This window comes from Tyto alba, unplaced genomic scaffold (assembly GCF_018691265.1).
Source record: "Tyto alba isolate M040663 unplaced genomic scaffold, T.alba_DEE_v4.0 Super-Scaffold_9, whole genome shotgun sequence".
NCBI lineage: Eukaryota > Metazoa > Chordata > Aves > Strigiformes > Tytonidae > Tyto > Tyto alba.
Window position 1 is genome coordinate 28,556,860 of NW_024881330.1, and position 22,888 is coordinate 28,579,747.

The 22,888-nt window shown below is 35.8% G+C and overlaps 1 protein-coding gene across 1 annotated transcript in view; it reads left to right on the forward strand.

Annotated features, from left to right (window-relative positions):
• The window catches only part of MMP16 (matrix metallopeptidase 16), a 189,254-nt gene that overhangs the window by 29,773 nt on the left and 136,593 nt on the right, over window positions 1–22,888 (forward strand). The window lies entirely within an intron of this gene.

Here is a 22,888-nt window from a genome sequence, read left to right on the forward strand (position 1 = left end):
AGATAATTTCAGAAAAATACTCAAGCCTGTGTGTGAAGTAGTTTCTTTTCTCTATTTCTGCCTGTGCATTCTTTTAAAATTGTTTTCGTTCCCTTGCTCATCCAGACAGTTTTGTGATTTCATCTGGAAATGATCCTAGTGAATTTCAAGGAAGAAGGAAAGATGTTTCAATGGGGAGGGTCACTTCTAAATATTCCTTCAAAAGACAGGAAGAAGTATTTCTCTGAATAACGCATAATGGGAGTGTTGTATAACTTTCACTAGCATGATGATAAATTTTTTTTTTCTCAAAAGAGAGATTCTTAAGAGCAGTGATCCTAGTACCTGAGAAGGTATCATTGAGTCATTGGTGTGTTCTTGATTGTGCTCGTCTGCCGGTGGTTGAATGTACGTGTGCACATACAGCCCACGGGATTGGTGGTTGTGTACATGGATGAAAGAGTTGTCAGGGGTCAGTCACAAATCCAGAGTCCTACTGATTCCCTTGGGGACAGGCTATTTAATGTCCAAGAAAATGCTGCAAGTTATTAATTTTCCTTTTATTCATTGTGGAGTGTGGCTGGTGAGGTGTGTAGGTTGGACATATGAAAGCACTTCTGGTGTGATGTGATAAGTAACTGTTTCAGAATTGAGCACTTTTCCTTCTGAAAGAGGTTATATGGGTTTTGTGAGGCTTGCTTGGTGTGCAACTCCAAATGAAAGCAAACTTTCAGTTTCCATAGAAATAAGTACAGCATGTGTTTAAAAACTTTGAATCGTGGCCCTATTTAGTGCTATCAAAAGAGATTTAACAGAAATGCAAATCTGTGTGCTGAAGTTGCAAGCTACTTGCTGCTTTATTTCTATCTAACATTTTTCAGTTTCTGAAAATATTTGTATATGTGTTATTTTTCTGATTTTTGAAAATAATTATTACGTTAGCAGCCGTATGGTAGATTGAAGCTGAACATTCATTCATTAAAATTACTGTTCATGTTCACAGTTCAAAGTAAGGGAATAGGAAGTTTAATATCTGGTTTTAATTTCTGAAGGTTACATGTGACATACAAGCACTGCTGTCTGTCTGAAAGAAAGACAGTGCAAAGCTTCTCAGAAACGGAAAGGCTGTGTATGGATAAGCTTTGGCAGAGCACCATACTGGGCATCAACTGTGTGTTATTGGAGAAGATGGTGGCTGTGTATGGAAAAGTAAAGAGAACATAAAAACAAAGCGAGGTATGGAAGTTTCAGCATAATTTGTTCAACACAGGCTTTCCAAGTCTGTTTGTTATACTGCTAATATGTCCTTATGCATGCTGAAATCTTTGAAGAAGTGTCTGGCAAGCAGTCTGTGATAAACTGAAGGCTGTCAGTCAGAAACAGAATCCAAAGAGAAAAAGGTTATTTAAAAAGCAGACAGTAAGTCAGTGACATCGTCATTTCTTCTGAAATAACTAAGGTTATATGGAAATGGATAGTTTTCCATTCGTTTTAGGATATGAAAAGTTTTGCAGGAGCCTCTTCTTGTTTTGTTCAGTAATATTGTTAAACTAATATTGCACAGACACTGCACAGGTTAAATGAGAAAGACAAGCTTACAATAGTTAATGCAATGTGATTTTTCCTTCTCAGGCATTGACAGCTCTTGTCATTTCTCTAGTTTTAGGCTGCTTGCATGCCAACATTCCTGAAAGTTAAATATACATGGCAGTCCTTATAGTCTAAGAACAATACATAAGCATACTAGTGTCTTAAGAAAGTGTTATGTCACAACAGGGGAAGTCCAGATTTTCCTGAGAGAAATAATTACACAACCATGTAGTTGTAATTACATTCTAGAACATTTTCATCTTATTTTTCATCATTTCTATTCAAGAGAGGTTGTGTATCCCTGCAATAGATTTTATGGTTTGGGATTCCTGAGGGGCCTGAAATGTGATGGATTATAAACTTAAAGCAGACATGGACATAAACATGATAATGCTGATGCCCTAACCAGACATTTGATATTTTAGAATGGTAGCTAGATGAAGAACAAAAATTGAATGTACAGGAGGAAAGTATGCATGCTAAGAGAGGCTTTTATCTTTCCATAATTCAGTAGATTTAAGATTAAAACCTGTTTTCAGATCTACTGAAAACTTAACAAAGAAGTTCCTAATGTCAGGGTAGACATTAGTGGAATATGAACTGGTGAATTCATCCACCCTGCAGTACAGTACTCCTCAGAGTACCAGAATACCACTTTTAAATCAAAGTGTGAAAACATATCTTTTGAAGGTGAAATATTTGGAGCAGGATATAAAGGATGCCTCCAGGTGATGGATATGAGTAGCAACTGGCTGTTCTGGTTCAGGAAAAGCAAGTACTCTGTTTCTATAACTGTTGGACTGCTGGGGATTTCAAACAGTGAAGAGATTTCTTGGTAAAACATAGAGTACAGAGATGTGGAAAATCACTGCAAGTGAAATAAGCTTGCATTACAAAGACTAGTTTTTCTAAGACTGAGACAGCTCCAAGAGTTCCACGTCATTTAGGATTCACTATTGGAGTATGTTGTGATTTGGGCATCTGTCTGGAAGAGAAGCTGACAGTTGTGTTTGCTGATAGCTATGAAATGCTTCACAAAATAGCCTGAAACTTTTCCAGTAAGAAACCAAGTCTGTGAGAGTACCCAGGACTCCACCAAACGAATGTGTTGTTTTGGGTGTTCTGAGTCAGTTCAGGTGGGAAAGCTCAGCATCCAAAGTGTTTCAAAGGGCATGGCAGCAGTCTAGGTTCAACAAAAGATACACCACCTTGGAAATTAAAATCTAAGAGAAATCCAGTGTCATATCTCTCAGGAACTCTCCTAGGATATGTTCCCACAACATGATGCCATGGTTGCTCTAATTAGCTGACCACTTTTATAATGCAACTATACTGCTTCTAGTATTTGAGCTAGCTTGCGCAGCTCCACAGGCAACATTATATCCTGCTGTCATACCTTCGAATTCAGTTTACTGCCTATGCAGAACAGGAGCATTACAGCTCAGAGCCAGTCCGCATGGAAATTCAGGCAACCAGGTAAAAAATACAAGCGGAAGAATGAGAGTCTATGTTCATTAAAAACATTTCCCGTGTTGATGTGTCTCACTGCTTTCTGCTCACGTGCTTTCCAGTGTCCGTACCTCCGTACCTCCCCAGTGTTTCATAGCAGGACGGATGGGCCCTTGATTATTGCTGAGTGAAATGTAATGGATTGGCTAATCCCAGCTTCCAGCAGTATCAAATCAAGCATGGCAACCCTTCCACTGATTGTTTTGTGTTGCTGTTGTGTTGCATTTTCTTAGTCTAGAATTTTCATGGAGAGTTATTTGGAGGCTGTGTAGTCAATGCCTACATCTGCGCATAGAAAATCCCCCCCAAGTCAGGGCTGTTTGAACGCAGCTGTTTGAAACAAGCCCTTGTGAGGAGAAACACAACATCTCCTGGGATCAGCATTAATCACCTCAATATCAGACTTCTTTCCCAGAACTTGTAAAATCCACCTTTCCTTGGGCTACCAGTTTAAATAGGAGAAAAGACTCCTTACTGTCTTTTCCTTCACTGGACCTTGCAAACAAATGCTACCTGTTGGGAAAGATTAGAAGAAGCATGATATCCATCCTTGGTTGTTGGAAAAATCTGAGTAATTAATTTCTGCTGGTATAGAGTGGCTCAGTTATTTCTTCTTCACCTTTGTTACCTGCTCTTCCTACTCTTTAGCCAAGAGTTTCTGTTCTACCTCCAGCTAACCACTGGTGTTGTTGGTTCTTACTGCACGATCTCACTCACATAAACCAGTGACAGTGTTATGGTAAAAAGATTAGCACATCCCTGCAAGGTTTAGTATTCTGCCTCCCAGCCCCCATCTTGAATCATTTTATCCTCCTTTGAGAGCAAAACTAGAAGGAATCAGTCAAGCATGGGAATAGGAATAATAGGGAACAGGATTTATTAAAAACATCCAAGTAGAAAGACAACCTAGAGAATTCTGTTCAAAACTAAAGACAATACCAAAAATTAAGAGTCTGAAATTGACCTCTCTTAATGTAATTACTTAGGAGTTTAAATCAAAAAGCATAAAGACCTATGTTCACACTGAAAACAAGGATGAGAGATCGATATCAGGGGCTGGAATGGGAAAAGAGTGACCCTCCTATTTCATGATAACCACATTTGGTGCCTCAGTGTGTTTCATTTGGCATGGCTTGTTAGAAAATTAAACTCAGACATGCTATTAAAGGATTATATTTGATCCCTTTAGATATCAACTGAGTCAGCAGTTGTCATACTGAAGGAAGATGTGTTACTTTTTCATTACTGATGATTAGTTATGGAATGACTGTACTGCATGAAGAGGATTGGGACATGAGTGGCAATTTTCCATTAGGAAGTAACTACAGAACCACCATGTGTTTTAGTGATATTAGACTATCTGCAGTACGTATGTAACATACAGTGCTTTCAAACATGAAAATATCTTCCTTCTGTGTAGTCCCTTTTAAGAAAATATACCCCCAAATCCTTCTGGCATTCAAATGGAAATTCAGGTGCAATGTTAGCACTTGGATTAAGAGTGTTCTTCAAAAGCCCTGCTGAGGGCTGATCACGCCTATAAATGTTTGGAGATTATATTATTTTTATGCAGAGTGCTTGGGACCTATAGCCCAGTTGAGGTTACTGGAGCTTCACAAATAATGAATACTTAAACTTTGTAATCTCATTAACAGTCAAATTTAATAGGCAGGATTTGAGCAAATTCAACTATATAAAATTAGAGTATCTCTTTTATAACCAGTGCAGTTCTGCTGTTTTTTCTCAAAATGAGACAATAGGAAATAGTCTGTTAGGTAGATATTTATTACAGAAAAAATAATTCTGATTTACAGAATGTTAATCAAAGGCAATCCTGGGGATGAAAAAATACAGTATGATCTAAGGCTATGTTTATCTGAGGCAAAAGATGACACATATTTTACAGATGCTGAGAAAACTCTGAAAGAATTTCCTCTTCTTAAACAGGATTAGATTACTGTACCTGGAGATGTATTTTACGTGTTAAGAGATATTAGAGAGTCAAGGCCTTTAAGGATAAAAATATTTAAGGAAAGGCAGTATGAAATGTGACTTTCTGGTTTTCTGGATAATCCAGCTCTTATAATTCTGAAAAATAATTTCCTTTCAAGTATTTGATGGCGCACAGGTTGGTCAAGTGGTCTTCACACATCAGTGAAGGATGTTAAAAGCAGACATAGTATACTAAAATAGAGGTTGTAATAAAACAAGAGACTAATGTAATTGATTAATCCCTTTTGTGTGAGAACATGACATCACTGCAGAAATCTCTAAAACTAATCTCTAATGTGATCCTGTCTTGGGCTAGCTCTGTCAGTAGCTGTCAGATGAGCTATCATTTGGATCCAGACAGTATAAGAGACCTCTTAGAAGACAGAACACTCTGAAGACATTTTTATTATATTGTTGGTTTTATGACTTCAGTGAGAGCATTTCCTGGTCTATGCTTTTAGCATGAGACAGGACAAGGTAAGAGCTGGATAGAAATTTTTTTTAGGGAAGAGCACATGCTGGAGAATGCTAACTTGCTAAAACGGAAAAATTTCATGAGTATGTTTTCTTTTTCCACTTATTTTCTCCTGTGATGAAGACTCCTATGAAATAATGGATGAGTTTGTTTTTTGTGTCGGTTCCCTTGGGTAAATACAGTTTCCTTCTCCCTTTTCTGAGGAAGGTTAAAGAGATAAATTAATGTCATTCTTCTTAACTTTATGGCATTCATATTCTCTCTTTCTTTCTGTATTTAGATACATATTCTAATACTAGAGAATAATAAAGGCCATATTTGATGGCAAAACATCAATGGAAAAAGGAATGCTGGTATTTGGTTTACTGCAATAAGTTTCAATGCTGCCATCCTATGGTGAATGATTGAGACAGGGACTTGGTTGGAAAAAATCTTTCTCCTGCTATTTTCCCACCTTTTTTTCCAGTGTGTATCAGCAACATTTCTATTAACTATTCTGATAACACAATGGGAGATGGTGCCTACGGGGAACACCTATCCAACAGAAAGGTCCTCTGCTCTAAAGACTGCAGCTCATAGCACAAGTTCATAAGGTCATTTGTACTCAGTACTTCTTGAAGGTGCACGACTGTGAACACACCTCATAGCATAACTTGTTAAAGTCTGTCTGTGCACTCTTAATATTTGTTGAAGATGCATGGCTGTAAACATACTCTAGATTTGTAGCCTGGGTGTTGTGGATGGTGCTGGTTACATTACTGCTTTCTAGCTAACAATAATTTCAAAGCATGGTAGCCATTTATTGATAACTGAGTTTTACATCAATTTTATTATATTTTCATTGAATGTATTGACCTACCGCCATGAGCAGTATAAGGAACCAAATAGCTCCAGGAGCCTCCACTCAGTTTGCAAGTTAACATTTTTAGTTTATTTTAAAAAATAATATAGTCTTCTAAAAAAGGATAAATTTAGGCTGTAACTCTTAATATATTGCCTTACAAGGTTCCTGGCATGTGGAATTATAACTCCCTTTATTCATCCCCCCTTGCCAGTGTTCCATGAGGCTGTTTATGGTGAAATTACTTAATCATTTGTTTCATAACTTAGAAAGGTTTGGAGCAGAAGGCGCTATTACATCAGATAAAGAGTTGCTATGTACTGCAGATGCCATGCTAGTACAAGATACACAGTCTCTGGGGACATCTCCCATATGGTCTGTGATAAGCTAAACTACTGGCTGATGCTGATGCCCACTATATTTTGCATTTTTATGTATGTGAATGTAAATGCTGATTTGTAAAACCTGAGTAATCATTTATTTAAAATTTATACTCTGGATGTTTGGAGTGAGTGTTGATTTTGGTAAGATCTTTCACTAAGTAATTCAGCTATTTTTCTTTTCTTTTATGTCCAATGAAATTTAAAATATGTATGAAACCTATTAGGAGAAAACAGCATTGTCTTTGTACAAATGGTATGTTTTCATCCCACACTCTGTTTGTGTATTGAGCTTTTATGTTCAAAGTGTTACTGCACATTTCATTTCTATGTCTGTATCTTGAAATGCTTGTACTAGCTCAATATAAGTGACTGCAGCTGCAGAATTTTATTTAAGCCTGTTGGATAGCACTTCTCTGACTGTTTGAGTCTTCCAGAATTATCTATCCATGTTTATTTTAGATTGTTCAGAATATGATTACTAGGCAGGATTTTATAAGTAAGGAACCAAAAATAGGCTGCTTTGCCATATTCTTGGGCTTGCTATATTTTTGTTTTGTTTTGTTTTTTTTTTTTTTTGGTTTACCATCTTGAATACTTTACCAGGAAGATATTGCAAGGAGTTGTCTACTATTCAGATCCCTGGCTCTAATACTCTACAGAGTGTTAAATAATTTAATATCTGATTCCTATGGCTGTGGTTGAAAAGGGAACCAATGTATATCTTATGAAATGTGCCATTATAAACTATTTTTTTGATATTTTGCTTGATTTTATTATTTTTAATAGAAACATGCTGAAATTTCAAAGAAGGAAAAAAGTGTTGCAAGCAGCTCTCAAATTCCATTACAGTTTTCATTGTCTAGTTTTGTTTTTATCTGTTATTTGAATTTCCAGTTAGTATCACATAGTTCTATGTGACTGGTGAGTTTTGAGAAGTGTCTTGGATGTTGTTTCTTGTGAATGGAGCAAATTTTTGCATCTAAGAAGAGAAGATATTTTTGGGGCCCTACATTCCTTTGGTAAAACAGACTGCGTCGATTGAAATCAACTAACATACTTTCCTGTAAGGTGGTGAAGGCAGAGTTAGAAATTTAGAGAAAAGGTGATTTTGCTTTCCCATCCAGATATTTTAAAAAATCTTTATTTTTTTTTTAAATAGGCATAGCTATTTTTTTACTGTTATACCTTGAAAATACTGCCTAAGGTGAACATGTTCTAAATTACCAAAAAAGCTCACTATGGCTTCCTGTTTTTTTTTTTTCTTTTCCCTCTTTCCTTTTTCTGTTCTCCACTTTCTGCCATTATCTGTTTATGTTACTCCCTTTTCCACAGAACTTTACCAAAAAATCTACTCCCAAAATGCTTTTGTAACTGTCCTGTGTCCTCAAACCTTCTGCCTTCTCTTTCCCTTTCCTTCCTCAACTTTACCTCTCAATATTTATTATTCCTTGCGTTGTATTTCCATTTCTTGTTGTTTCTGTCCCGCCCTGGACACTGTCCCACTAGCTACCTTACTCTGTTCTCCATTTGCAAAAGCATGTCCCAGTTGATGAAGTCTTGGTAACATCTCAAATGAGAATCTGGGATGAAGCATCTGCGGAACATGCCCTGCTTGACTGCAGTCATGGCAGGTGAAGCAGTTATCAAAGCATAGCAGAGAAATGGTTAAGAAAAGTAAGCCCTCCACAGGTAGGTCTGGCAAAAGCTATTTTAATAATAAAATAGAATAATGATATATGCTTAAAAACTTAGAATAGACAAACTTCTGGTAAGAGATTAGTTTATGGAGAAGGGATGGAGAAAAATCCATTGTGTTAAGCTCACCCATATAAATGGAAGAGGAACATGCCGTTCTGCATGTTTTATTGGCCTGTTACAGCAAAAGACAACCTGAACTGCTTATCCCAGAACTCATCAGCTAAGGGCAGCTGTACGTGGAACTTCTGACTTTAATTTAACTTGACTGGGCTAAACTGTGGCTGACGAGCTACTGAAGAACTTTAATCCCACAGTACCAGCTAGCTAAAGCTATTACTCTAAGATTTACTATTTGAAAAACTATAGTTTTCTATCTGTAAGTGACAGTATCCTCAGTCAAATACATGTGATTCAAAGATGGACTGCAGTTCCATAAATGTGACTAACTGCTTCCCTGCTACAAAATGAAGTACTCTGGACCAGCTCCAGTTTTCTACTGAAACAAATAAATTACATGTAAGATTTTATTACAGGTTTTAATATGCTAGGCTCTTTAGCCAAAGTCTTAAAAAAATTTAAGTATTTCCGCACAGGGGCATGCACACAAAAATTTTTGTTTGGAGGTAACACCTCTGTAAAGGCACTCTTTTTGCTCAGTGTAATAACAGCAGAACTCAGGGACTGTCCTCGAGGTCGCTCAGTCTTCTTTTCCAAATGCCTTTGTAGATCTCTATCTGCAAGTAACAAAAACTATGTACTTGTAGGGAAACTTGTAATTAGCTCCATGTATCATGCATTTGCAATATATTATGGATACAGTATTGTTTGTCTGTTTAATTGTTTCTTTGAGACATAAATAATTTTTATTTACTAGTTATTCCTTGTATTTTTTCATCCCTGTCTTACTAGAAATCAGACTCTTCAGGGTTTGAGGAGAGCAGTGTTCAGTAGTACATTAGGAGTACAAGAAACAAACCCCAGCTTTTTATTCAGGTTCTTAATGTGATCAGACTATTTTCATTGCAGTGTAGCCAGAACACAGTCAGATATTTGCCTGGCATGATATATTTATTATGTAACAGTAACTGTAAGACATCAAATCAGGCTCAGTTGTTGATTGTTATCTTCTGCTGGGTTCTAGTATTCAGATCCCCCTTATCTAGGCTGGGTTACTCTTCTTCTGTTATGATGTAAAGATTTTTAAAATCAGTATTTCTGTGGAGTACACAGAATTTATTTTTGGTTCTTCCCTTGTTGTGCTGATACAGTTAAAAAGCAATCACTATTCCTAGAGCTATGAATGTATCAGTCAAATGAAGGTAGTATGCAGACAGAGATGTATGGGAACATCAAGACACTGTGCAAGTTGAAGTTGCTCTTGTTAAACACACAAACATTTGCAGACATGCAAATTTCACTTTTATTCAGGGCACAAGAAAAAAAAAAAATTCCAGATGGTGGAAATAAAAATCAGTGTAAATGTCTGAAAGTGTATCTCTATAATATCTTGCTGCGTGTTACAGTTTCTAATGGGTTGTTACAGGCAGTGCACTGGAAAACATGAACACGTATTAATCATTTTCTTACCTAAATAGAATAGAAAAGTCATGCTAAATAGACATTTTCTTTTTCCTTCAAATTCTTTGCTGATACTTGAAATTCTTTCCTCAGTTTCTTAGTGTATAGGTTTCTGAGAATGTGGAGTTCGAAATCCATATGGTTTATATACTTTATACATTGAAATGCCCATTTTATGTAACAATGGGCAACTATAACTTTATGTAAGCATATAAATGAGAATATAAATGAGAATAATTTGCAAACCAACATTTGACTGAAATTAGACAATAAAGGGAGGCAAGCCATTTTTGATGGGTGATGGGTTTGCTCTGAATGACCTGGGTGATGGGTTTGCTCTGAATGACCTCTAGTCCAGTCTTTGAAAGTGCTCTGTATAATGTGTGCCCAGATACTAGAACTGTGCTAATAATAGAATACCTATAATTTTCTGTCAAGTTTAACCATACTATGAGTGGTTGTTTGAAACACCATTTGCAGAAGAGGAATGAGACCATAAAAGAAATGCTGCAGATGAAAGAGTGATACAGGGCCTTCAGATCTGATATGATTTGAAAATTCAGGAGGGTAAATATCGCTTGCAACATCGTTGACATGCAAACTGCTATATGAGAAATAAAGACTGTTCTTAGCCTCTGGTTTAATGCAAGCACCATGTTTTCCCCATTAATTTGAAATATAATGGCTTTGTACTTTTTGTATGGGTTTCATTAAACAGATCTATAGGCAGATATATATGGCCCCTACAGAATCATAATTGAATGTTGATGTGACAGGGAGTTAGTTCATAGAATAACAATTTATAATTCTTTCTTAAGTTTAATAATTTAATTTTGCAGTTGGTATAAAGATACTTTACAAAACATGTGGCATATATTTTTACAGAAACATCCACACAGTTCCATCAGGAAGCTTTAGTCAGAGGAGAATGCAGACTCAGTGGATTTCCCTTGAAAGATATTATTCATACATGAGCTGTGTGAGCTGTGCATATGATATCATGTGAAATAACTACTGTATTAGAAATATTTTTTTTTTCCTCTTGGAGGGGCTGGTATTTATGGTAAATAGATAAGATTTCTTCTTAACCCTTAAGAAAGAAATTTGATTTTTTTTCTTCTTCAGAGTGACTATAACTGCAGAACAGATTTACATATACTACAAAGCATTCACTTCTCCATTTTTGGAATGCTTTAACCACTCTTTTTTTATTTCTTTTTACCATGTACTTTCCACTCAGCACTTTGTCAAACAGTGATCCAATGCAACTGCTTTTCAGTCATTCTTGCTTTTATTATGCTCTCTCTCTCTCTATATATATATATTTTTTTTACATTTTAGATAGGCAAATAAAAAGAGGACCTTTTAGAAATGGAATAAAAAGGACAGAGGTATTTTCTTCCTGGAACACGAATCTAGAAGAGAATTTTAAGTTCCTTAAAAGTGACTAAAATTATTTCAAAGGTCTCAAAATGCTCTGAAAACATAAATGAGATTAATTATTCTATTGTGGCATGGCCCTGTGAAAATAGTGAACATTTTTGCACTGAACTGTAATATATGGCTGTTCCTTCCAACTTTTTAGGTACCTGAGTGCTTGAGAGTTATGAAAAAGGGAATATATTTACATTTAACAAGAATTCTATCATCAGTGCACATGGTTGATGTTATTTTCCATTTTTAAACAGTTAAAATGAGACATGTTTAATTCTGAGGTCAGACCGGATATTTGAATGGAGAAAGTGGGTAGTCAAGCATTCAGAGAACTTTTGGGTTGCTTTTCTGTGCTGAATTGCAAAACTCAAAAAGGCAGTTGGAACCAAGTGCTTTACCCTAGCTCAGTGACCCAGGTAAAATGTCCACTAAATGAGTGGGACTGGAGCCTTGCTTATGAGACTAGTTGTATCCACCCCCCAGTGAGATATGGGCATGAAATCATTTCCTGTCCCCCAGATACCGCAACGTCTTTCCACAAGCAGATCTTAAATCATCCCAGTGACCTGAACCAGCCTCAGAGCACAATTGCTTCTGCAGTCTATGTGCTGGAACTAACCTTCAAACCTTCCACAAGAAATTCTCAGCTTTATGCCTTTTGAATAGACCCACTGACTTAGATAACATCTATTACATTCTTAGTAGATAAATATCTAGTTGAATTACAGCCTAATGAAACATGATAAACTATACCTACAGTACAGAATGCTAGGCATTATTAAGATACAGTTAATGAAGATAATATTTAGAGTATGAGGGGAAGTGTTTAGCTTGGGAAGAATACCAAGACAAAATCATATTATAACATGCTTATAAGTGAATACCACTCCCAGTTATACCTATATGACTCTTAATAGGCATGCTATGCTGTGGTGTTTGAAACTTATATTCTAATTAAAACTTCTGAAAAGGTCTGACAGCAAGAGATACAACTGTTTCATAACCTAGACATCTTCTTGATCTGTTTAAAAAACACTTTGCAGCTGAAGAATAGTTTTAGGAAAGTCAGCCATGGCTTATTACTTAAATGATTGATTTTTTAGTTGTTGACCTTGGACACTAGGGCTCAGTGCTGCACCTTTAATTTCACAGCCAAGTCCTGCAAAATGCAGGTGTTTGATTAGGTAATCAAGAATTTAACCTCTGACTACCTAAAATATTATGAAAGGTTGAGGTTCTTTTTTGTGCAAGCAGAATGATTAGCTGCCAAAACTAAATTTGTTAACACAGATGATACTTTATCCTTCAAAATTTCAAATGAGACACTGATTTATGCTGAAGAGGTAAGGTTTTCTATTGTACTTGTATACTTATTAAAAATATGGAAAAGTAATTAAACCAGTAATATAAGCAGACATGAAAGAAAGCAATTGAGGTGTAATCGTACATACCCTCATATAGACTGGATTTACCCAGCAAGGGAAGGTGATTGTAGCCTTCCTCTTTAGTTGGGGCACACAGTCCAACTAAGTGTGGTGCAGCTGCTTGACCGTACTGCCTCTCAGTGCTTTCTGCCTGTCTCCCACCTGCCAGCTTTTCCCAGGCTGTGGCAGCATCCATCCTGGTAGCACTGTCCTGGATGCTCTGCTACTGGTCGTCTGGTGATGCGGTCTCAGCCCTCACTGATGATGCTCTATCTCTAGCAAGAGCAAGTGAAAAATTATTGAGTTTTATGTGCAGAAATATGCATCTGCTTTTTAATGTTGTTTGAGCCACATAATCCTCAACTGAAATACAACTACCCTATATCCACTGTGAGTTTCTAGAAATTAAAAATGTCCAGTCTCTCCAGAACTTATTTCTTCACAGTGATTAAAGAGAAGAGCATTCTCAGATAGTCCCAGGCACCTCCTGCAGCAGCCTTGGAGCACAACTGCTTGTGCAGTCTGTCTGCTGTTGCTAACCTTCAAAAAGTCTGTAAAGACTTTTTTCATTTTTTTCAATCAAGTTGTGCACCTGGAGTTTGCATCTGCCCAGAATTTTGAGAATTTGGGTAGATTCCAGATATATTTTAATATATATATTGGAATTACAAATATTATCAAGCAAATAATAATTTTTATTAAAGGTAATTATTAATGTCCACATTTACTGATGAGGGCAGTAGTCCAGAGAAGTGATCCTTGCCATAGCTGTCTATTTAATATGTACAACTTGGATCAAGATTAGTGGGGAGAATGTGAGAGAGTAACCAGCTTTCTAGGTCCCATGCTGAGAGATGGAAAGGGTGCGGGGTGGGGGGGTAGTGGGGTGGTGGGGAGGTTCTTTATAATTTTATTTGTTATGTGATAAAAGCCATTGAAAAACAGTAAACATTGAGCTATGCGGTGCTGTTTTTACAGGAACACTCTTTGGAATTGAATCACTCCTTAAAATTGACTGTGCTCACTGGTTCCAGAAGCATATTTTGTTGTGCTACATTTTATAACCAGATGATGTCTAAAGCTCCATCAGGGTTTGAAGCCCTTGGTGTTTTTTGTTTTTTTTTTTGTTTTTTTTTTTTTTTTTTTTTTGCATATGTGTGTGTGGCTGTCACAATACATATCAGTCTTATTTTGCATATGATTGTTGCTAAGGCTATGAGAGTTAATTTTTCTACTAAGAAAGTACGGCTCAGTGTCAGAAGATGTGTGAGAGAAAAGCAGCACTATTGACATTGATTCCTTTTGGGAACAGCATGGATGTTCTCTAGGCAGGGCCATTTATTCTGAACAGCTCGCTGGCCAAAAATCCAGTAGCAAATGAATGGAGCATTAGAGCAAAGAGACCTTCCACTGAAACAGTAGAAGTAGGAACATTTTAAGAAGAGCGTGCTCTCTGGACGAAGAAGGCTACTTTTGCCCAAAAATAGATTATGAAGGGGGAGAAGTAACATAGATTCTAGATGTGCATAAAGTTCGTTAGAAGTTTCATAAGTAAAATTGCGTTCAGGAGTTTGTTGTTTCCCTGAGGAACTTACTTTGCCCCCCCCCTCACTTTTTTTTTTTTTTTTTTCTCCTCCATTTTTCACTCATTTTCTTTTTCAGAACAGCACTTCTGTGTCTTTTAGAAATTCCTTTGCTGAGCCCAAGTTCTTTCTGTTACTAACTTGTTCTTTAAGACATTACTGATAAGCCAGCATTTCTGTTATAGCCATGTGTTTTCTAGGAGAAATATATTCTATTAACTGTGGAGCTGAAAAGGCTTGAAGGGCTAGTTCCAGAGTTGAGGCAGCTGAATGTGAGGGTCCTCCTCACTTGGAATAGTATCAGATTAGAATTTGTACTTGGGAATGCCAAACTAACCATGGTTATCACCCACTACTTAAACAGAGGGAGCTTTATAGTGTTTAAAGTATATAATTCTATCACAACTGACTAGCTTTCACTGAGAGCAGCAGAGCTGAACCAAGATGTGATATGGGACTTGGTTTTGCCATTTTTGTCAAGAATGAACCAACCTATTTAAGATGTGTGCTCATCAGATAAACACTGGAAGAGAAAAACTATATTGTGGATTTTCAGTAAATTAAAGAGGGAATAGATTATAGGCTTTTCATTTTACTATTTGCATAGCTGAGGAAACAGAAGAAAACAGACTGGAAGAAGTGACCATAAATCTAAATTGAAAAAGATAATACATTAGATGGTACTTAGCCAATCCACTGAACTCACAGGAAAACTAAACTTTTAGTTGCACTTAAAAAATAAAAAAATGCAATATTTGGATACTGGTATTATTTGTAGGGATTAATTATGTGGCAATAGATTATCACATTTCTTTAATGACTGAGTGGATATTAAAAAAGAATTTAGAATTTTCACAAGGGAAAACTGGATGCATAGATAAAGGGATCTGTTTCTTCTCAGTAGAATATATAGTGCTGGCTACTGCAGCAATGTTTTGCATATAGTTTGCATATAACATGTGGTTCAATTAGGTATGAATCAAGTAGAGTTTGGAAGTGAACTTTAGACCTCTCAGAACAAGCAAATAAGAAAAAATATATTTGTCATGTTTTGTTTCTGGTGGAACTGTGTCCTTTGCTGATTTGCAAAAGTAAATCTGCAATTGAAAGAAATATTGTACTAATGGAAAAAGCAGGGGTGTGGACTTCAGCCAGACATGTAATTTTCTCATTTCTTTTTGTGCCCTACTTTTGCCTTTCTCCTGTCATATAAGATCCTTTTTCAGTGCCTGCAATTAGATGCCTACTACTGTCAAGTGTTCCTACCCAGTGCAAGGAAACTAACTGTGCGACATGAGTGAGCTAGTGCTTCTCATTCTGCCATGCATCAGTCACATCTGAAGCAAATTGGAGTGGTCTGTCTCCTTCAGAGAAAAGATGTTGTCTGTATTCAGTAGCTGTTTCTTGGGTCTAGCATCTGTCCCAGATAGGAGCAGTATCTCTAACATCACTGCTCATGCAAATGAGTTAATTTAAGTTTGGAAAAAGATGAATAGACTGCAGTTACTTTGCTCTTTCACAGGAGTAGAGATGCTCCAGATGCATCTTTGTGCATTAGATCTACTTAAAAGAGTGCTAATAAATCAATTCTCACTTTTAGTGTAGGTGTTTTACACTACAGAAGAGGAGAGAAAAACAGTGTTAACACTAAGAAACTGTGATAGTAGAAATACAAATTGGTGTGGGAATTGTGTGCCCATAGTGTACATGCAACTGCTTTTAACACTGTATTCGGAAACTAACATTATTTCTTACTCAGTCTCCCAAACACAGATCAATGTTGTGCAGGTTAATATGGGTAAATTATTTTTATTTCCGTAACAGGAAATGACAATTTCTAATCCTGCAAGTACTTAAGGCAATGAGCAGAGTATAGTAGAGTACTTTTAAATAAGGAAAGAATAGATTTTATTAGGTTTATTTTAAGACTTTGAATTTTTGTAGGTCATACATATCAATGTTTTATGCTAACCACAGGCAAAGGAGAGGTACCCACAATTGTAATTAAAGTCAGAATTCGAAACATGATGGTGCTGTAGTATACTTCATGAGAGCTGCAAGACAGACACTTTCTAGCATATTTTTCAATTAAAAAGATAAACCCTTCTCTTGCTTAAGTTAAACTTTTAATATTGCTAGTTAGGTAGGTACTGTATTTTACTAATTGTTTTGAAGAAAAGAGAGGAAATTTAATGCCAGTATTGCACAGAAGAACACTGTAGTCAGAAGATCTGGATTCTTTACTTGACTTTGCCCCTAATCTGTCATTGAAAAATGGAAGACATACTCCAAATTTCATGTAAGTGAAATTTCTGTTTTCTTTTGGTTTGTTTGTTTGTTTGTTTGTTTATTTGTTTGTTTGTTTTTTTTCATTATAAAGCAGTTGGAGACGTGTAATGCAATCTCTTACGAGTCCATTGTAATAATTAATTTCAAGCTTTTCAGAATACTGATTGCAAAATGATGAATGTGTGTCTAGTTTACAGAAGTGAGCTTTCTAGAAAGAGTGTTATTTATCTTAGACTATTAAATAAAAATTTTTCATGTTTATGGTAGATTCTCAGTTCTCAGTCTCTTTAAAAAGATAGATTCAAGGGGACTGAAAATTCTGTATCATGTAATTATTTAGAAGTCATCCTCTCTTGTAAGAGCACTCTGGACATCTACACGTTGAAAAGGAAATCAGACTTCCCAGTTCAGCAGTTCCAGAAGAACTGTAGGTTTATGTTTCATCAGATGTTCAGAGGCAGAGTTGTATGAACATCTGCATGAGCAACTGCCCTTCATTTACTTCTGTTGATCTGTTGGTCAAGTCTCCCTCTGTGGCCTCTGAGTTGCTGTGGAAATGACCCAGAGGGAGCTAGGAATGACCTGGGAGACTGAGAATTGGCTTGATGGTTATCATAGCAGTCGAGTAAACATTGATGTGCCTTGTTTGCACCCTTGGTATAAAAAAATAGGGTGGATTTAGCATCTGCTTAATGACTATTGCACATCCAGAACTGAGTCTAACTTGTATTCAGAATTAGCTGGTTACACCCTGTAGAATTCACCACAGATAAAATGAAGATGGTTAGCAGATCTGTACATTGTGAGTGAAATGTAGATTGGGAAGGTACAGTATGCTTTCAAAGGCTACAGTATCACAGTAGTTTTGAAGTCAGAGGTGTAGTGTTCCTTAAATTCAATGAAAGCAACGTGTAACCCCTTGCAGAGTAGCAGGATTTGGATGATAACCTATTTTTCAGTCTGAAAGTTAATTAACACAGTTGTAACAAGTCATACAAGGTGATATCTTAATATGTCAGGAAAAAAAGTCAGTTGTGAGGTGAGCATATAGATTAGGATCTAGATACAGGTCTTTTATATGTGGTTCTGATAGGTTGCATCTGGATCTATAATTAAACTGGATTTGTTGGAGGAGCCCGCAGTGGGCGTTTTCCATTCAGGGAATGAGAATTGATTGTCTCTTCAGCTGATCCAAAGCTCATCTCTTTGATCTAAAACCAGGACAAATTAAGATTTATACAACTGGATCTACAACAAAGTAAAAAAAGTGTCACTAGCTACTTACTAAGTAGGAATTTAAATATAACTGCACACTAGCAAGACCTGTAAACAGGACCTGTGCATTGTTGTTCAAATTCTCTCTTTACAGCATCTTTTTATTTTTTTTTTTTACTTTCATAAAGGGACTGTAGGCTCTTTTAGGTGCAGTCCGAAGCCATTAGTGTGTGAAATTAGTATAATTAACTTCTAGATGTTTGCTAGGAGATACTGATAGATTGCTTGATGATGACTCCTGTCTATTTGCATCTAAGGTTTAGTGTTTAGCTTTATACATAATTACTGCTTATTTTAGGCTAACTTTAGCCAAGTAAAGCAGGAGATAAAGAAAAAAAAAAAAAAAAAAAAAAAGAACCCCATCTTCATTCTTCTGTAACATTTTCTGTTGAAATGTAGTGAATTCTGGTGTACAGGCAGATGTTTTCTCCTTATTGTTCTGAAGGCATCTTTCAGCTCATCTATTTGACAGTATGAGAAAAGCTATTTACAATTACTAAATATAACATCTTTGCCTTGTCAGAAATAGAAATGCACAAATTAGTCTGAGGATTAAACGAATACCAAGTTTAAGGATTCTAGGAGAAGCAAAGAAATAACTGAAAGATGGGGTTGTTAGCTGCATACGTCTTCTTCATTAAAATCATGCCTCAAGCCCAGTCAATCCAAGAAAGGTTCAGTGAGCCAACTTGTATTGTGCACCTACTATGTGCATGTAAATCTCTTGGGTTTTGGTCCTGCAAACTATTGCAGGTTCTTAATGAGATAAAAAATTAAACACTTGTTCATAAAGCATTGAAATCTAATCTTTAGTTAATCTCAGGATGTGTTGAATAATGACCTCACTTTTTTTTTTGTCATGTTCATACATGATAAAATAAAATTTAACACTGCCAATTTCAACTGCTCTTTCAGAAAGGAGCTAGTGGGGAAGAAGTCTTTCAGAATTTGTGATTACCTGCTTCCTGTGTGAGCATCAAGTCTCTTGGTACAAATAAAAGATTGCAGGGAATGAATTACAAGTTGCTAGAAACATTATGTGCTTTCCTTTCTGTGCACTCTCCATTCAACAGCCATCAGATTCTTGCATGTATGTTGGAACTGATTCCAAAAGAGTCCAGGACATTATTATAATGATGAAAGGCAGAATTTTATTTTTTTTTATTTACTTATAACATTTAAGTAATGGAAGTATGTGTGTGAGAAACGAAAGATACTGTCGAGAGTGGTTGGTGTAGAAAGTTTGGATCCCCTACTCTAGATACAAGAATTGTGACATGACCCATATTCATTTGCAAAACGATTATTTTTTCTTAAATACCTGAAATGGATAATGCATTCTGTTTTGTTTTATAAGACTCTAAATTTCAGTGGGCTTTTTTCTGAATTCTGCTTTGGTCAGAAATTCTCAGTACATTTCAAACCTTTTGCCTGTTATCATAGCTATGATTCTTGAAATCCACTGCTAGATACCAAGAGTATGTGATTTCAGTAAAAAATTATGCATAGCACAATGACATTCAATTTACTGATAAATTTCTTGTTGGATGGAGAATTTCATAGTAAGGATCTGATTCCAGTAAATTAGATTAAACTTTAAAAATATATAACTTCTCTGACTGCCTACAACTCATCACAGTAAGAGTTCCTTTTCAGATCTCTCCAGCCTGTTGACCTCTTTTTGATTCAGTGATTTTCTGTCTCACGGGCCTGTTCCTCAGCTTTTACAGTTTTTGACAAAGTTCATACAAACTGTAACACGTTCAACCATTGTTTTAATGTTCTCCTTTTAAGTTTCTTTAGCATCTTAGTGTAATTCCCTGAACAAGATTTTCTTCAATTTGTAGAGTGAACTTTGGGAACACATTATTGAATTTCTATAACATTTTCTGCTAATAAGAGAAAAAGCTTTGTTCCTTTCTAGTGGAAACTGTAAAAACATCTTACATTGTTGGCTCAGGCAGTGTATGTTGCTGCTGAAACAGATCAGAGCTAACATTATTTTAACATCAAGGATGAATAAATTTCTTTGTAACAAAGTCTAAGATGGATTCAACCTAACGTCTGACCCCTCTTTTTTTTTTTTTTTTTTCAATCTTGAAATTCTTGAATTCTTGAATTTCCCTTGAAACTTTTCCTGTCACATTTTCACTGACTACATTACCCTTTTCCAAATTCCTTTTCCTTATTTTCACCATTACAATTTTATTTCGGCTTTGAAATTTTTAGTAAATTAAGACAGTGAAGTGGTGATGTTAGAGTGTTCTTAAGAAGTCTGGATCTTGTTGAATCTAGTGGGTCTTTTGTTGATATTAATGTTCTCCTTTTATAGAGCTATAGAGTGTCCATTTGGCCTGTTGGCTTTGCCAGGAAAGTTTGTGCAATTCCAAAGGTTATTATGCTATAGCTTTTTTAAGTTGTCTTATAGTGGAGGGGTGTTATTTCTCAGTATTTAGAACTTTGCAGCTTCTCTTCCTCTTCTTTAATTTCTGTTTATTCTCCACACCAGAGCACACTAGTCATTATAAACTGCCATTATGTGATTCATCATTAAATTATTGAAATGAGCTAAACTATGAGAAAAGTGTTTATCCATTGCACTCTATTCAGCACAGTGTGAAGAAGATTGTTTACGCAGTCTCTGAAATAGAATCAGATTAAGTCACCTTTGGAAATCATGGAATACATAAATGCTTTTTTGCCATCGAAGTTTTTTTGTAATGCTAGCTATCTTGTGGTGGGAAAGACTTTACATCTACAGTGGTTTTAATGATTAGCTTTACATAACCTTAAAGACCCCAAAAGCCATCTCCTATGTCTTGTTGAAGAGAATGCAAGAATAAACTCAAATGAGCTGGAGATAAGATCGTTTTTAGAGGAGCCTTTAAAAAGACATTAGAGAAAGCCTTCTTCCCACCATATTTAAGTCCAGCTAAAAGAAACAAAACCCTGGGAGAACTTTCAAAAATGGCAGCCTATTACTGTATCAAGAACAGGACAGGGAACTGAGCTTACCACTCTCTGGGAAAATTTTAAATATTTTTAAGCATGTGTAAGCCACAATGATTGACATTTTCATAAATATTTATGCTGTAGGGAGATGGTTAAATTGCCAAACATTTGCTAGTGACAGTGTAAAAGAAACCCTCTCTTAAATATTAAGCTATACTGCAGAAGGCTGAAAAAGTTTTAATTTATCAGAATTGTGTATAAAACAATTACATACTGAGAAAATCTCATGTGACTGCAACAATAGCTTAATTAAATGTAAATTAAACGATTAAAATGCAAATATTGTCACTCTACTAGTTGATAGTTACAAAATCAGTGTTTCAGTTTGTTTTGCAGCAGTGTATGTGAAACATGAGGAAAATACTATGAAAATGTTCTAATTTATTGGAATTTACTATTTATTGTAATTCTTTTTTTTCATTTAATTTGATTTTAGGACAACGAAGTGCTACATTTCTGACCCAGATGCCCAATCTTTAATTTAATGTTAACCCGAGAAAATAAATGATCTTCATATGAGCAATGGTTTTAGAATTTAAATGGATCCTTTTAAATTTTTATTGCATTTTTCTAGCACTTACGTAATACAAAATATGTAGAGACTTTGTAAGCTTTCTTATATCTATTTCAAGAATACAAATAATGTCTTTATTTTCCAGTATATATCACTGTGTAAATGTCTGCATGTGTGCATATATGTTTTCATCACTAGGTATGCTTATAAAATTACAGATATATGTATTTTTTATACAGAAAGTTGTTACAGGTTCAGTGTTTCAAAGGACATGTTTATCTTGAAAAAGATATGTGAAGTATGTATTGCAAAATGCTTACCTCCTTTCAAAGACAAGCTTGTGACGGTAGGAATCAAACCACTATAGTGGCCCTTTGGATATTTCTTACTGTGGGGATAGATGAATTTATGTATGCATCCCTGTTATCTCCAAAGCCTACTCACTGAGGAAGTAATCCTCATTCACTAGTCCACTAATATAAAAAAAAAAAAAAACTATATTCCCATAAATTCTCTTGTACAATGAAGGTGCTATGCAGGTTGCCTCAGAATTGCAGCTGAATATTCTAGTATCATTGGTGGAACCTTCTATTGCTGATATAGCCTTGTTGCACAATGACCTCCATGCTGTGGCTTCACTGAGTGTAACCGCACCTCGTTGCACCAGGTATTGTCCAGTGTTCTTAATACATACTTCCAGTACTTATTTTAGTGTAAACTAATTAAGTTATTTTCGTAAAGTCACACTTTTTTTCATTATAATCTTTGTAATTCAGAATTTCCTCAGAGTTCTGGAGATACTGTAATGAAAATTCCAATCATAATGAGATAAAGGGACATGACTGACAGGTATTGATATCATACCTAGTACTTCAGAAAGCATAAAGGCACTTAGGATTACCTTACTTCTGCCTAAAGCAATAACAAAGATGTTAAAATCCTAAAAAGCATATCTGTAACAGAATGGGGTTTTGTGTTGTTTTAAGTATTAATGTTAAAACACTTGATTGATTTTGTTAATAGCATTTAACGTGTGTTGATAGATTTTGTAAACACCTTTGTTTTCCCTTCTTTTTGATTTCACTTCTGTTAGCACACATGTATATCTAGGCACACAATAAAATTCTTCTGATGAATTTTAAGAAGAGAATACACTCCATTATCATCTTGCTTGGCCATGGGGAGAGAGAGGTGATTTCATAGAATCATAGAATCATAGAGTGGTTTGGGTTGGAAGGCGCCTTTTAAAGATCATCCAGTATAACTCACTTGTAGGCAAAGACATCCTTCTCTAGATCAGGTTGCTCAAAGC